Raw genomic sequence first — 11,024 nt, 5'->3', positions numbered from 1 at the left:
CCAAAGGCTGAATAAAATCATACTGGAAACAGTGTGAAAATAGTTGTTGATTAAGACAGGGAGGTAGCAATGGCCTTTAGTGCAGATTTCAATGAACTCTGCAAATTTCCATCCTAAAGCAATATAGAATCATAGAAATGTAGGGCTAGAAGAGACCTCAAGAAGTCATCAAGTCCAGCCCTCTGTGCAGAGACAGGACATAGCCTAGACCATCCCTGCCAATCAGTTCTCAAAAGCCTCCAATTCCACAACTGCCTTAATATCTTTCCTAATATCTTACTTATATATATACTTACTTCCTAAAAGTCTTTCCTAATATCTTACTTATATTTCCCTTGCTGCAGATTAAGCCCATTACTTTTAGTCCTACCTTGAGTGGACATGGGAAACAATTGATCCCTGTCCTCTTTATAACAGCCCTTCACATATTTAAAGGTCTTTATCAGGTCCCCCTTCGGTCTTCTTTTCTCAAGTCCAAACATGCCCAGTTTTTAATACCTTTCCTCATAGGTCAGGTTTTCTAAACCCTTTTCTCATTTTTATTGCTGTGCTTGGACTCTCTTCAATTTGTCCACGTCTTTTCTAAAGTGTGGCACCCAGAACTGGACACAGTGCTCCATCGGAGGCCCTGCCAGTGCCAAATAGAGCAGGACAGTTACCTCCCGTGTCTTATAGATCACATTCCTGTTAATACAGCCTTTTTTGAAACTGCATCCCATTGTTGATTCATTATCCATTTGTGACCCACTATCACCCCCAGAGCCTTTTCAGCAGTGCTACCGCCTCGCCGGCTAGTTCCCATTTTGTAGTTGTGCATTTGATGGTTCCTTCTGAAGCATAGTGATTTGCACTTGTCTTCATTGAATTTCATCTTGTTATTTCAGACCAATTCTCCAATCTGTCCAGGTCACTTTGAATTCTAATCCTGTCCTCCAAAGTGCTAGTGACCCCTCCCAGTTTGGTGACATCTGCAAATTTGGTAAGCGTACTGTCCATTCCATTATCTAAGTCGTTAATGAAAATATTGAATAGTACTGGACCTAGAACCTGCCCCTGCAGGACTCCACTAGATACACCCTCCAGTTTGACAGCAAACCATTGCTAACTACTCCTTGAGTTTTGTCTTTCAACCAGTTGTGTACCCACCCACCTTATAGTAGTTTCATTTAGACCACGTTTCCCTAGTTTTCTTACGAGACGGTTATGTGGGATTGTGTCAAAAGCCTTACTACAATCAAGATATACGATGAGACTACTCCAAATCATATGGACTTCCAACTTCCATTCGCTTTTCCATAGTTCCAACATTTTATATCCTTTTTTTATTTCTATATTTTCTGGCTCTATCTAGCAGGAATGAGTGCCCATACCACCTGACTCTAAAAAGGTCAGTGACCTTCATGAGCTGTGGGGTGGCACAAGCTAGTTTAGGTTCCATGGGGGAAGTGCCACATTAGACATTCATTGACTCCCTTTTGCTGAGTATCTAGCTCAGGTACCAGATAGGAATGACATTTGTGAGACTGAGATGTCCTATCAGTCCTCGATGTCCTACAGGGGAGCAGATTTTTCTCCAGCTGACTGACTGACAGTCAGCCAGGAAAGAAATTTGAAGGAGGTATCGCCCAAAGCAGGCTCTCTTTGGCTGAGAGTTCCATTCTGGTGCTGTGATTACTTCCTTAGCCCTTGATGCAAACGGTATTGCAAGAGTGCCACCAGTATGGAAAAATCTTCCTCAGAAATGAGTGGTAAGGGACTGTCAACCCTCTCAATAAAAACATGATCATAGCCAGAGCAGTTCATCCATCTCCTCACTGGGTGTAACACAGGGTGTTCCCACTGCCCTAAGTTTGCTATGCCCCCACGGGCTGCAAGTCATGAGTGAAGAGACATGCAATCCCAACAGCCAGGAGTTGCACAAAGGCAGGGAAGCAGTGAGATCATTTGCTTAAACTCCCTTCCCCTGACCAGTTCAGTTTGGGAACTCCCTGCTATGGAACTGCGGTATGCTTGTTTAGTTTTGGTTTATGTGGTTTGCTGATCTTTCCCCTGGGTAGGTGGTTATGTTGCAGAGCCAGCATCAATGGCCTTCTGAGCTATTGCATTGCTGATTTGTTAATATTATTGCACACTTTGTTCCATAATCAGTTTCTAAGTTCTATTTTAAAGCTGGATTCCATAACTGACATAATCAGGTGGACATTTAATTACCAATATGATCAATATCATCTAATTCCATATAGGTTGGAGATGGGCCTAGACCAAAACCCCAGGCCCAAAGGCTCCTAGTCTTTGAAGTTTAGATCCATAGTTACCAGGTTGCCTCTTCTATCTGTAAGCAGTGTCAGGATGAGCTCCACCCTGACATCTGGTGGTGAGGTGTGGCAAGTTGTGGAAAAGAACTTCAGGGGCCAATCTCATTTGCATAGGCACACCCACCCCGCCTAGAATGAGGCCATAGCTGCCCAAATGGTCACTTTGGCTGCTGTGGGATCCCCAGTGTCTCTGTTATTGGGGCAGGAAGAATAAATTGTTATTACCCTGATTATGGGAACTGTGCTTGGAACTGTACGTGGCCTTCTGTTATGATGGAGGGACTCACCATCAACTAAGTGGCACTCGCTAGGCAAGGGTCATGGGTTCCAAAACTCTGTGAATTGAGAGAGGTTAGGGACAAGTATTAATACTTGGTGGCATGGGCCCCTTGGTGAGGGCCTTCCATGCTAATTGCACTTTCTCCTCTCTCCACTGTGGAATATCAGAGCTAATTTTGATTCCATTAGGAGTCTAGTTACAGGCTGCTGAGCTCACTTTGGGCTAACAGTGCACGAGCACTGAGGCTCCTCTACTACAAGCTGAATTCGTCAAAGAGCTGACCTGACTAAGAGCTGAAATCACTGAGCATTGTGTTAAGTAGCGGGGGAGCCTGAAGATATATTGTGGAGCAGTTTGCGGGACGGCTGGAGCGCCTTGTGGACAGGCTGGTGGAGCAGTTCGTAGGACAGCGGGAGCTGCTGGTGGGACGCGGAGCAGTTTGTGGACCAGCTGGTGGAGCAGTTCGTGGGACGGCAGGAGCTGCTTGTGGGCCGCGGAGCGGAGCTGAGCGAAGGAGTTCGTGGGGCTGGCAGAGCGGAGCGAAGCGAAGGCCTATGGAGCTGTGGGGCAGTCAGCTTCAGATCATGTAAGGTGCCTCTTACCCCCGTCCCATCTCCACCCAGGTTGGGAGGTAAAGCTCCGCAGATAAACTTTCGAACTCTGGGGCTGCCCTGACCAGGGACAGAGACTTTTGGGTCATTGGACTTTTGGGACTTTGGGTGATTTGGGGATGCTGGACTCAAGAACCAAAGGGAAAGGGGCATGCCCCAATTTGCTTGGGGTGGGTTTTTTTGCTCATGGGTTGTGTTATGAATCCTGTTGGTGGTGTTTCCCCAACATAATGCCACATTGTTTCTCTCTGTTATTAAAAGGCTTTTTGCTACACTCAGACTATGTGCTTGCGAGAGGGGAAGTATTGCCTCTTGGAGGCGCCCAGCGGGGGTGGTATATATTTGTCCCAGGTCACTGGGTGGGGGCTCGAGCCGGTTTGCATTGTGTTATTGGAATGGATTCCCTAGATATTGAACCCGGCCCTTGTTGCTGCCAACTCTGACGGGCAGAAGGGTTACATATCTGTAAAATAAGCAGAACCCAAATCCTAGCACCAAACACACCTAAACTCTGGGGAGGTTCAGATCTAGACCCAAACGAGGCAGCTCAGGACCATTATTAACAGAGAGGATTGGTAGCTTTCCACTGAGTTAGACAGGGCCTTTTTCTCATTATTTGGAATGACCAGAGCCAGTATTCAGCCAATGCCTTGGAAACGAGCCCATCCAAAGTCAGATCCCTACTTTCCAGGTTACTCTGAAAAAAGGACAATGCATGAGAGAGAGAGAGAGAGAGAGACAGAGAACCTCTTTCTTCAAGCATTGCAGGGGCAATACAAATTTAATATTAGGTTCCAATAAGGACACAAAGTAGCCCTTGGGCTTGATTCTCCTTTCACAGTAGTGTAGAGGAGGACCAACTCAAGCGAGTTATGCTAGTGTAAATCTGGCATACATCAGATGAGAATCAGATCCCTTATTTTTTTAAATCTACTTTATAAAATTCTCTTGCAACCACTACCCTCTTGTGGTGAGTTTTCATCACTGCTCCAAGTTAATTTTGTCCACTTTCTTATTTTAAAGTGAATAACAGAGATAAATACAGCATAAATACATGCTACAGACACCCAGGAACTCGTTCTGACCTTTATTGTTCCAATTGAGAAAGGAATTACTGGTATTTTATTGATTTTTTAAAAGGATATATGGTCCCCTTCTCTTTGTATGAACAGGTGCCCAGTATGAGAAGGTATTCCCCCTAACCTCCACGACTTAATTCACAGCTGGTATAAGAAGGCAGAATTCTTACCCCATTTGGTGATACGTACTGTTCAGAACCCAGGGCCTGATCCAAACCCCACAGAAGTCAATGAAAAGACTCTCTTTGACTTCAGTGGGCTTTGGGTCAGGCTCATAAGGCATCGTGGTTTGATATGTCTCCCAAAAGAACCAGCTCTGGGGAAACACACTAGTCAGCAGAGTTAATACGGTCCTGTAAGGAAACCATGTGGATGTGAATGCACTGGAGGACTGTTAGCTACACGTGCAAAGCATGCTATGAGAAATCTTGTGGACATCTCTGTTGACTGATTTTGGAGATTCAACAGTAGCAGCTGGTAAGCCTCCCTGCCTATATTAACACTGTGTACAGAGCAGAGCACACTGTCTGCATTTGGCTAATAGTCAACTAACACCAAACTCCACTTGAAGTCAGTGAGCAGTATCGGTGCTCAAGCTCAGCCCCTCCAAAACTCAGGGCCATAATGGAAGATCACTTGTGCAACCAGTGTGTTGAGTGAATCCTTCCCAATCTGGGAAAGATCATCTTTATGGACAAATGAGTCATGCAGAGCCCAAGGCAGAATGGGTGACACTTGTTCACAATGCTTTGCATCAATATTTATAGACGTGCCCATCTATTTTGGGTGTCCCCCATCAGACATCCTCAGCCCAAGAGCTGAGCACCTGCTGTTCCAATTGACTGCAACTGGAGTGGGGGGTGCTGCAGTACCTCTGAAACCAAGCTCCAAAGTATCTGAAGCTGGGCACGCAAAACCAGTGGACAGTTTGAAAATGTGGGTCTCATTCCCTCCATTCATTTTATGCAGTGAGAATTTTAAAGACTAGCAACATGACGACTCCCCAACGTGTGCTGCTCATAATTCCCCCAAGTCTCTCCATCACTCGACACAGCAAACTCTCTAGCAAACTTTATTGCTCCATAATATAATACATGAATCAACATTTATGGTGAAAAGTGATCATGTTCTGCACTTCTCTGACTTCCACAATTACAGTGGGTTTAGAGATGTGTATGACAAGTGGTGAGTTTAAATGAGCAGATATAGCTGCTGTACAGTAGATCTCCTCATACAGTGACAGGCACTTGGGTAAATCATAGAATCATAGAATCATAGAATATCAGGGTTGGAAGGGACCCCAGAAGGTCATCTAGTCCAACCCCCTGCTCAAAGCAGGACCAATTCCCAGTTAAATCATCCCAGCCAGGGCTTTGTCAAGCCTGACCTTAAAAACCTCTAAGGAAGGAGATTCTACCACCTCCCTAGGTAACGCATTCCAGTGTTTCACCACCCTCTTAGTGAAAAAGTTTTTCCTAATATCCAATCTAAACCTCCCCCACTGCAACTTGAGACCATTACTCCTCGTTCTGTCATCTGCTACCATTGAGAACAGTCTAGAGCCATCCTCTTTGGAACCCCCTTTCAGGTAGTTGAAAGCAGCTATCAAATCCCCCCTCATTCTTCTCTTCTGCAGGCTAAACAATCCCAGCTCCCTCAGCCTCTCCTCATAACTCATGTGTTCCAGTCCCCTAATCATTTTTGTTGCCCTTCGCTGGACTCTCTCCAATTTATCCACATCCTTCTTGAAGTGTGGGGCCCAAAACTGGACACAGTACTCCAGATGAGGCCTCACCAATGTCGAATAGAGGGGAACGATCACGTCCCTCGATCTGCTTGCTATGCCCCTACTTATACATCCCAAAATGCCATTGGCCTTCTTGGCAACAAGGGCACACTGCTGACTCATATCCAGCTTCTCGTCCACTGTCACCCCTAGGTCCTTTTCTGCAGAACTGCTGCCTAGCCATTCGGTCCCTAGTCTGTAGCTGTGCATTGGGTTCTTCCGTCCTAAGTGCAGGACCCTGCACTTATCCTTATTGAACCTCATCAGATTCCTTTTGGCCCAATCTTCCAATTGGTCTAGGTCCTTCTGTATCCTATCCCTCCCCTCCAGCGTATCTACCACTCCTCCCAGTTTAGTATCATCCGCAAATTTTCTGAGAGTGCAATCCACACCATCCTCCAGATCATTTATGAAGTTATTGAATAAAACCGGCCCCAGGACCGACCCCTGGGGCACTCCACTTGATACCGGCTGCCAACTAGACATGGAGCCATTGATCACTACCCGTTGAGCCCGACAATTTAGCCAGCTTTCTACCCACCTTATGGTGCATTCATCCAGCCCATACTTCCTTAACTTGCTGACAAGAATACTATGGGAGACCGTGTCAAAAGCTTTGCTAAAGTCAAGAAACAATACATCCACTGCTTTCCCTTCATCCACAGAACCAGTAATCTCATCATAAAAGGCGATTAGATTAGTCAGGCATGACCTTCCCTTGGTGAATCCATGCTGGCTGTTCCTGATCACTTTCCTCTCATGCAAGTGCTTCAGGATTGATTCTTTGAGGACCTGCTCCATGATTTTTCCAGGGACTGAGGTGAGGCTGACTGGCCTGTAGTTCCCAGGATCTTCCTTCTTCCCTTTTTTAAAGATTGGCACTACATTAGCCTTTTTCCAGTCATCCGGGACTTCCCCGGTTCGCCACGAGTTTTCAAAGATAATGGCCAGTGGCTCTGCAATCACAGCCGCCAATTCCTTCAGCACTCTCGGATGCAACTCGTCCGGCCCCATGGACTTGTGCACGTCCAGCTTTTCTAAATAGTCCCTAACCGCCTCTATCTCCACAGAGGGCTGGCCATCTCTTCCGCATTTTGTGATGCCCAGCGCAGCAGTCTGGGAGCTGACCTTGTTAGTGAAAACAGAGGCAAAAAAAGCATTGAGTACATTAGCTTTTTCCACATCCTCTGTCACTAGGTTGCCTCCCTCATTCAGTAAGGGGCCCACACATTCCACATCCCACAAATGAGAAACCTTGCATGCAGTAGACTCATATATTTCAATTCTGTATCCAGAAAGAGGATTTCACAGATGAGCAAAAATATTATCACCCAATAATGTGGTGTGCATAATTTCACCATGGTCTGTGGCCTTCCCTAAGCAATTGGGTCCATTTAAACCACATGGCAGCAATCAAGGGGCATGGTCGTATAGCATTATGGATCAACTGTCTCATATTGACTAGTTTATCAACCACCCTGACATTCAAAAACGTTACCCCTGGTATATAAATGTATTGTGGAGAGTCAGTCTATTCTAACACAGTTACGGAGAAACTGCCTCATATGGCTACCCTAGCTGCTCTTTAATAATACTTGGTCAGACCACACCCTCCCACGGTGCGTGGAGGGGTAAAGAGGAAGAAGTTGCCATGAAGTGTTCATTGCGGAGATTTAGCACTGATCATTCTGCTGGAGGGATGGTAGGGGTGTGGCCAGCTGGACATCAGTTAGGGAGGGATAACTCAGTGGTTTGAGCATTGGCCTGCTAAACCCAGGGTTGTCAGTTCAATCCTTGAGGGGGCCATTTAGGGTTCTGGGGCAGAAATTGGGGATTGGTTCTGGTTTGAGCTGCGGATTGGACTAGATGACCTCCTGAGGTCCCCTGTGATTCTAGGCCAAACTTTTCCATGTGAGGACATTAGGCATCTATGGTGGTTCTAAAACTCCAAGCACCACACTGGTGATTAGGCTCCAACAAAGCCATGGTGGTAGGGGCCCTGCAGCCAGCAGATACCCTGAGGACTACCTTAAGACAGAATCCCCCTGAGGAGGGCAGCTATGGAAATGTAATACAGTTTATAGCTGCAGGTGGCCTATTTATTCCTTTGCTGGACCAACCCCTGCCTATCTCATCCAGACACACAGATCTCATCTAATCTGCGCTGATATAAAAGGCGCTGTGTTGATTTACACCAACAGAGAATTCATAATCTATCCTGGTGAAATAATAGCATATTGTCAGAGTCCCTGATTCAGTAAATTCAGGAAAGCATTTAAGCACATGAAATCAATGGGATCCAAGCATATGCTTATATGCTTTCCAGAATCAGGGCGAGAAGGAACAGTTTAGGAGTCATGAGGCAGAAAGTAAGCCTCTGATCCACACTGCACTGACGTTAACAGAAAGATTCCCACTGACTTAAACGGGAATGAGATCAGGCTCTAGATAAGCTGACCTGACAAACTGGTGCATTACTGGAAATTTAACAAGAGATACTAGAAGAACTTGTGTCCATATGTTTGAATTTCAAAGCAGCTTCTGTAGGGGTGGCACCAAGTGCACTGAGCTGAAGAAAACAAAGAGAAAGCCAGATCAATATGGATGCTGGGGATGCAGAGCATGAAGGCAAGGTCAGCATTTATTTAGGAATGCTGTGGAGTGGTACACAAGCCGGGACAGATGGTAATACACAGAGCACAGCGCCACCACCTGAAGGAAAGATGAGAAGGAGAAGCCAGTCAATTAAAATTCTAAGCAGAAATCCCAGTGTAGGTTCTAATTTTCTCACTAAGCAAATGCAGCAACTGATGGGTAGAAATTCAAATAACCCTCCAATGCAGACAGCTCTCCTAAAGAAAATTGCCCCCTCGACTGTTCTTCATTCCTAATATTGCATATTGCATAGAGACTACTGATGTAAAAGTATTATGCATAATATATTAAAGACACGGACAAAGCAGCAGCCATAAATCACCTCTCTCCATTGTTTTATATTCTATTACTGTTCTTTATACAGCACTACAGTGCTGCATGGTGCTTTGACACAGGACGTTGAGGGGAGGGATAGCTCAGTGGTTTGAGCATTGGCCTGCTAAACCCAGGGTTATAAATTCAATCCTTGAGAGGGCCATTTAGGGATCTGGGGCAAAAATTAGGGATTGGTCCTACTTTGAGCAGGGGGTTGTACTACATGACCTCCTGAGGTCCCTTCCAACCCTGATATTCTAGGTGTAACCCCTGCAAAAGTTACAGTCATAAGCTCCAATCTTGCAAACATGCCTATGTCTTGGTAGGATCAGGATCTAAGGACCCAGGGCCATACCATGTGGAAACTGATGAGAATTCAGAACACAGTACCTCTCAGTATCAAGCCCAAAGTTAGTGACTTTGGTGAGGCCTCATCTGGAGTACTGTGTCCAGTTTTGGGCCCCACACTACAAGAAGGATGTGGATAAATTGGAGAGAGTCCAGCGAAGGGCAACAAAAATGATTAGGGGTCTGGAACACATGAGTTATGAGGAGAGGCTGAGGGAACTGGGATTGTTTAGTCTGCAGAAGAGAAGAATGAGGGGGGATTTGATAGCTGCTTTCAACTACCTGAGAGGTGGTTCCAGAGAGGATGGTTCTAGACTATTCTCAGTGGTAGAAGAGGACAGGACAAGGAGTAATGGTCTCAAGTTGCAGTGGGGGAGGTTTAGGTTGGATATTAGGAAAAACTTTTTCACTAGGAGGGTGGTGAAACACTGGAATGCGTTACCTAGGGAGGTGGTAGAATCTCCTTCCTTAGAAGTTTTTAAGGTCAGGCTTGACAAAGCCCTGGCTGGAATGATTTAATTGGGGATTGGTCCTGCTTTGACCAGGGGGTTGGACTAGATGACCTCCTGAGGTCCCTTCCAACCCTGATATTCTATGATTCTATGATTCTATGACTTGGGTGCATTGTATTTTATATTTGTTTCCTTGGCAATGGATCAGGAGAGAAGTGAACAGTAGTTGAAAGAAGCAAGACATTAGGAAGGACAGGAAGGAGGTGAGCAAGTAAGCCTGGCACAATGGAGCTGTGAATATACTCCCAGCAGAGGGTGGTAGTATGAAACACAGTGGAATATAGTTCCTAGCATCTTATGAACCATCTTCTCCTATCCAGAAATCTGATCCAGGCAGGTTCCTGTGCAGGATGGAGCCCCAGTGACTTCACTAGGACTATGTACGGTGTAAGGTCTATCTGTGTGGGGCAGACTGTGGAGTTAGCACAAGCCCTTAATACAAGGGAGTGTAAAGATAAAGCTTTCAGTCTCTCGAGATGTCGTAATGTCACTCATTCTTGTTGCTGAAAGAGTCCCAGGGTAGACAAGACATGAATTTCCAACATGATTACAAACAAGACGGCGTGTGGGGGTGGGAGGAACCCTTAACAAAATGCAGGCCTTTTCTTTATAAATCATAAAGGAACAAATCAGAATAAAAATATACATGCTGTGGTGGAATTAGCCGATAGAGCTATGGGGTGATAGGGAGGCAGTTAGTGAGAGGATCTCGACTTTACATATTGAGTTTTTCAGTATAGAAAAATGGAGATCTGGGTGCTAGAGACTTTAGTGTTAAATATGTTTGTGAAATGCTGGGATTGTCTAAGTATAGCATTGTATCCTTCCACCAAAACATCCCTTCTGCCCCTCCCCCACAGTACCCCCACCACCCGGCCTCCCCCAATCCCTTCAACATCCTCCTCCCCCCACAGCAACCCCCAATATCCCCCCGCAACATCCCCTTCCCCCCACAGCAACCACCCAATATTCCCCCACAGCAACCCCCAATATCCCCTTCCTGCAACATCCCTTTCCCCCCACAGCAACCCCAATATCCCCCTCCCCCACAGCAACCCCCCAATAAGCCCCACAGCAACCTCCAATATCCCCCGCAACATCCCCCTCCCCCACAGCAACCCCC

This window comes from Lepidochelys kempii, chromosome 11 (genome assembly GCF_965140285.1).
Source record: "Lepidochelys kempii isolate rLepKem1 chromosome 11, rLepKem1.hap1, whole genome shotgun sequence".
NCBI lineage: Eukaryota > Metazoa > Chordata > Testudines > Cheloniidae > Lepidochelys > Lepidochelys kempii.
This window is presented reverse-complemented; position numbering follows the sequence as displayed.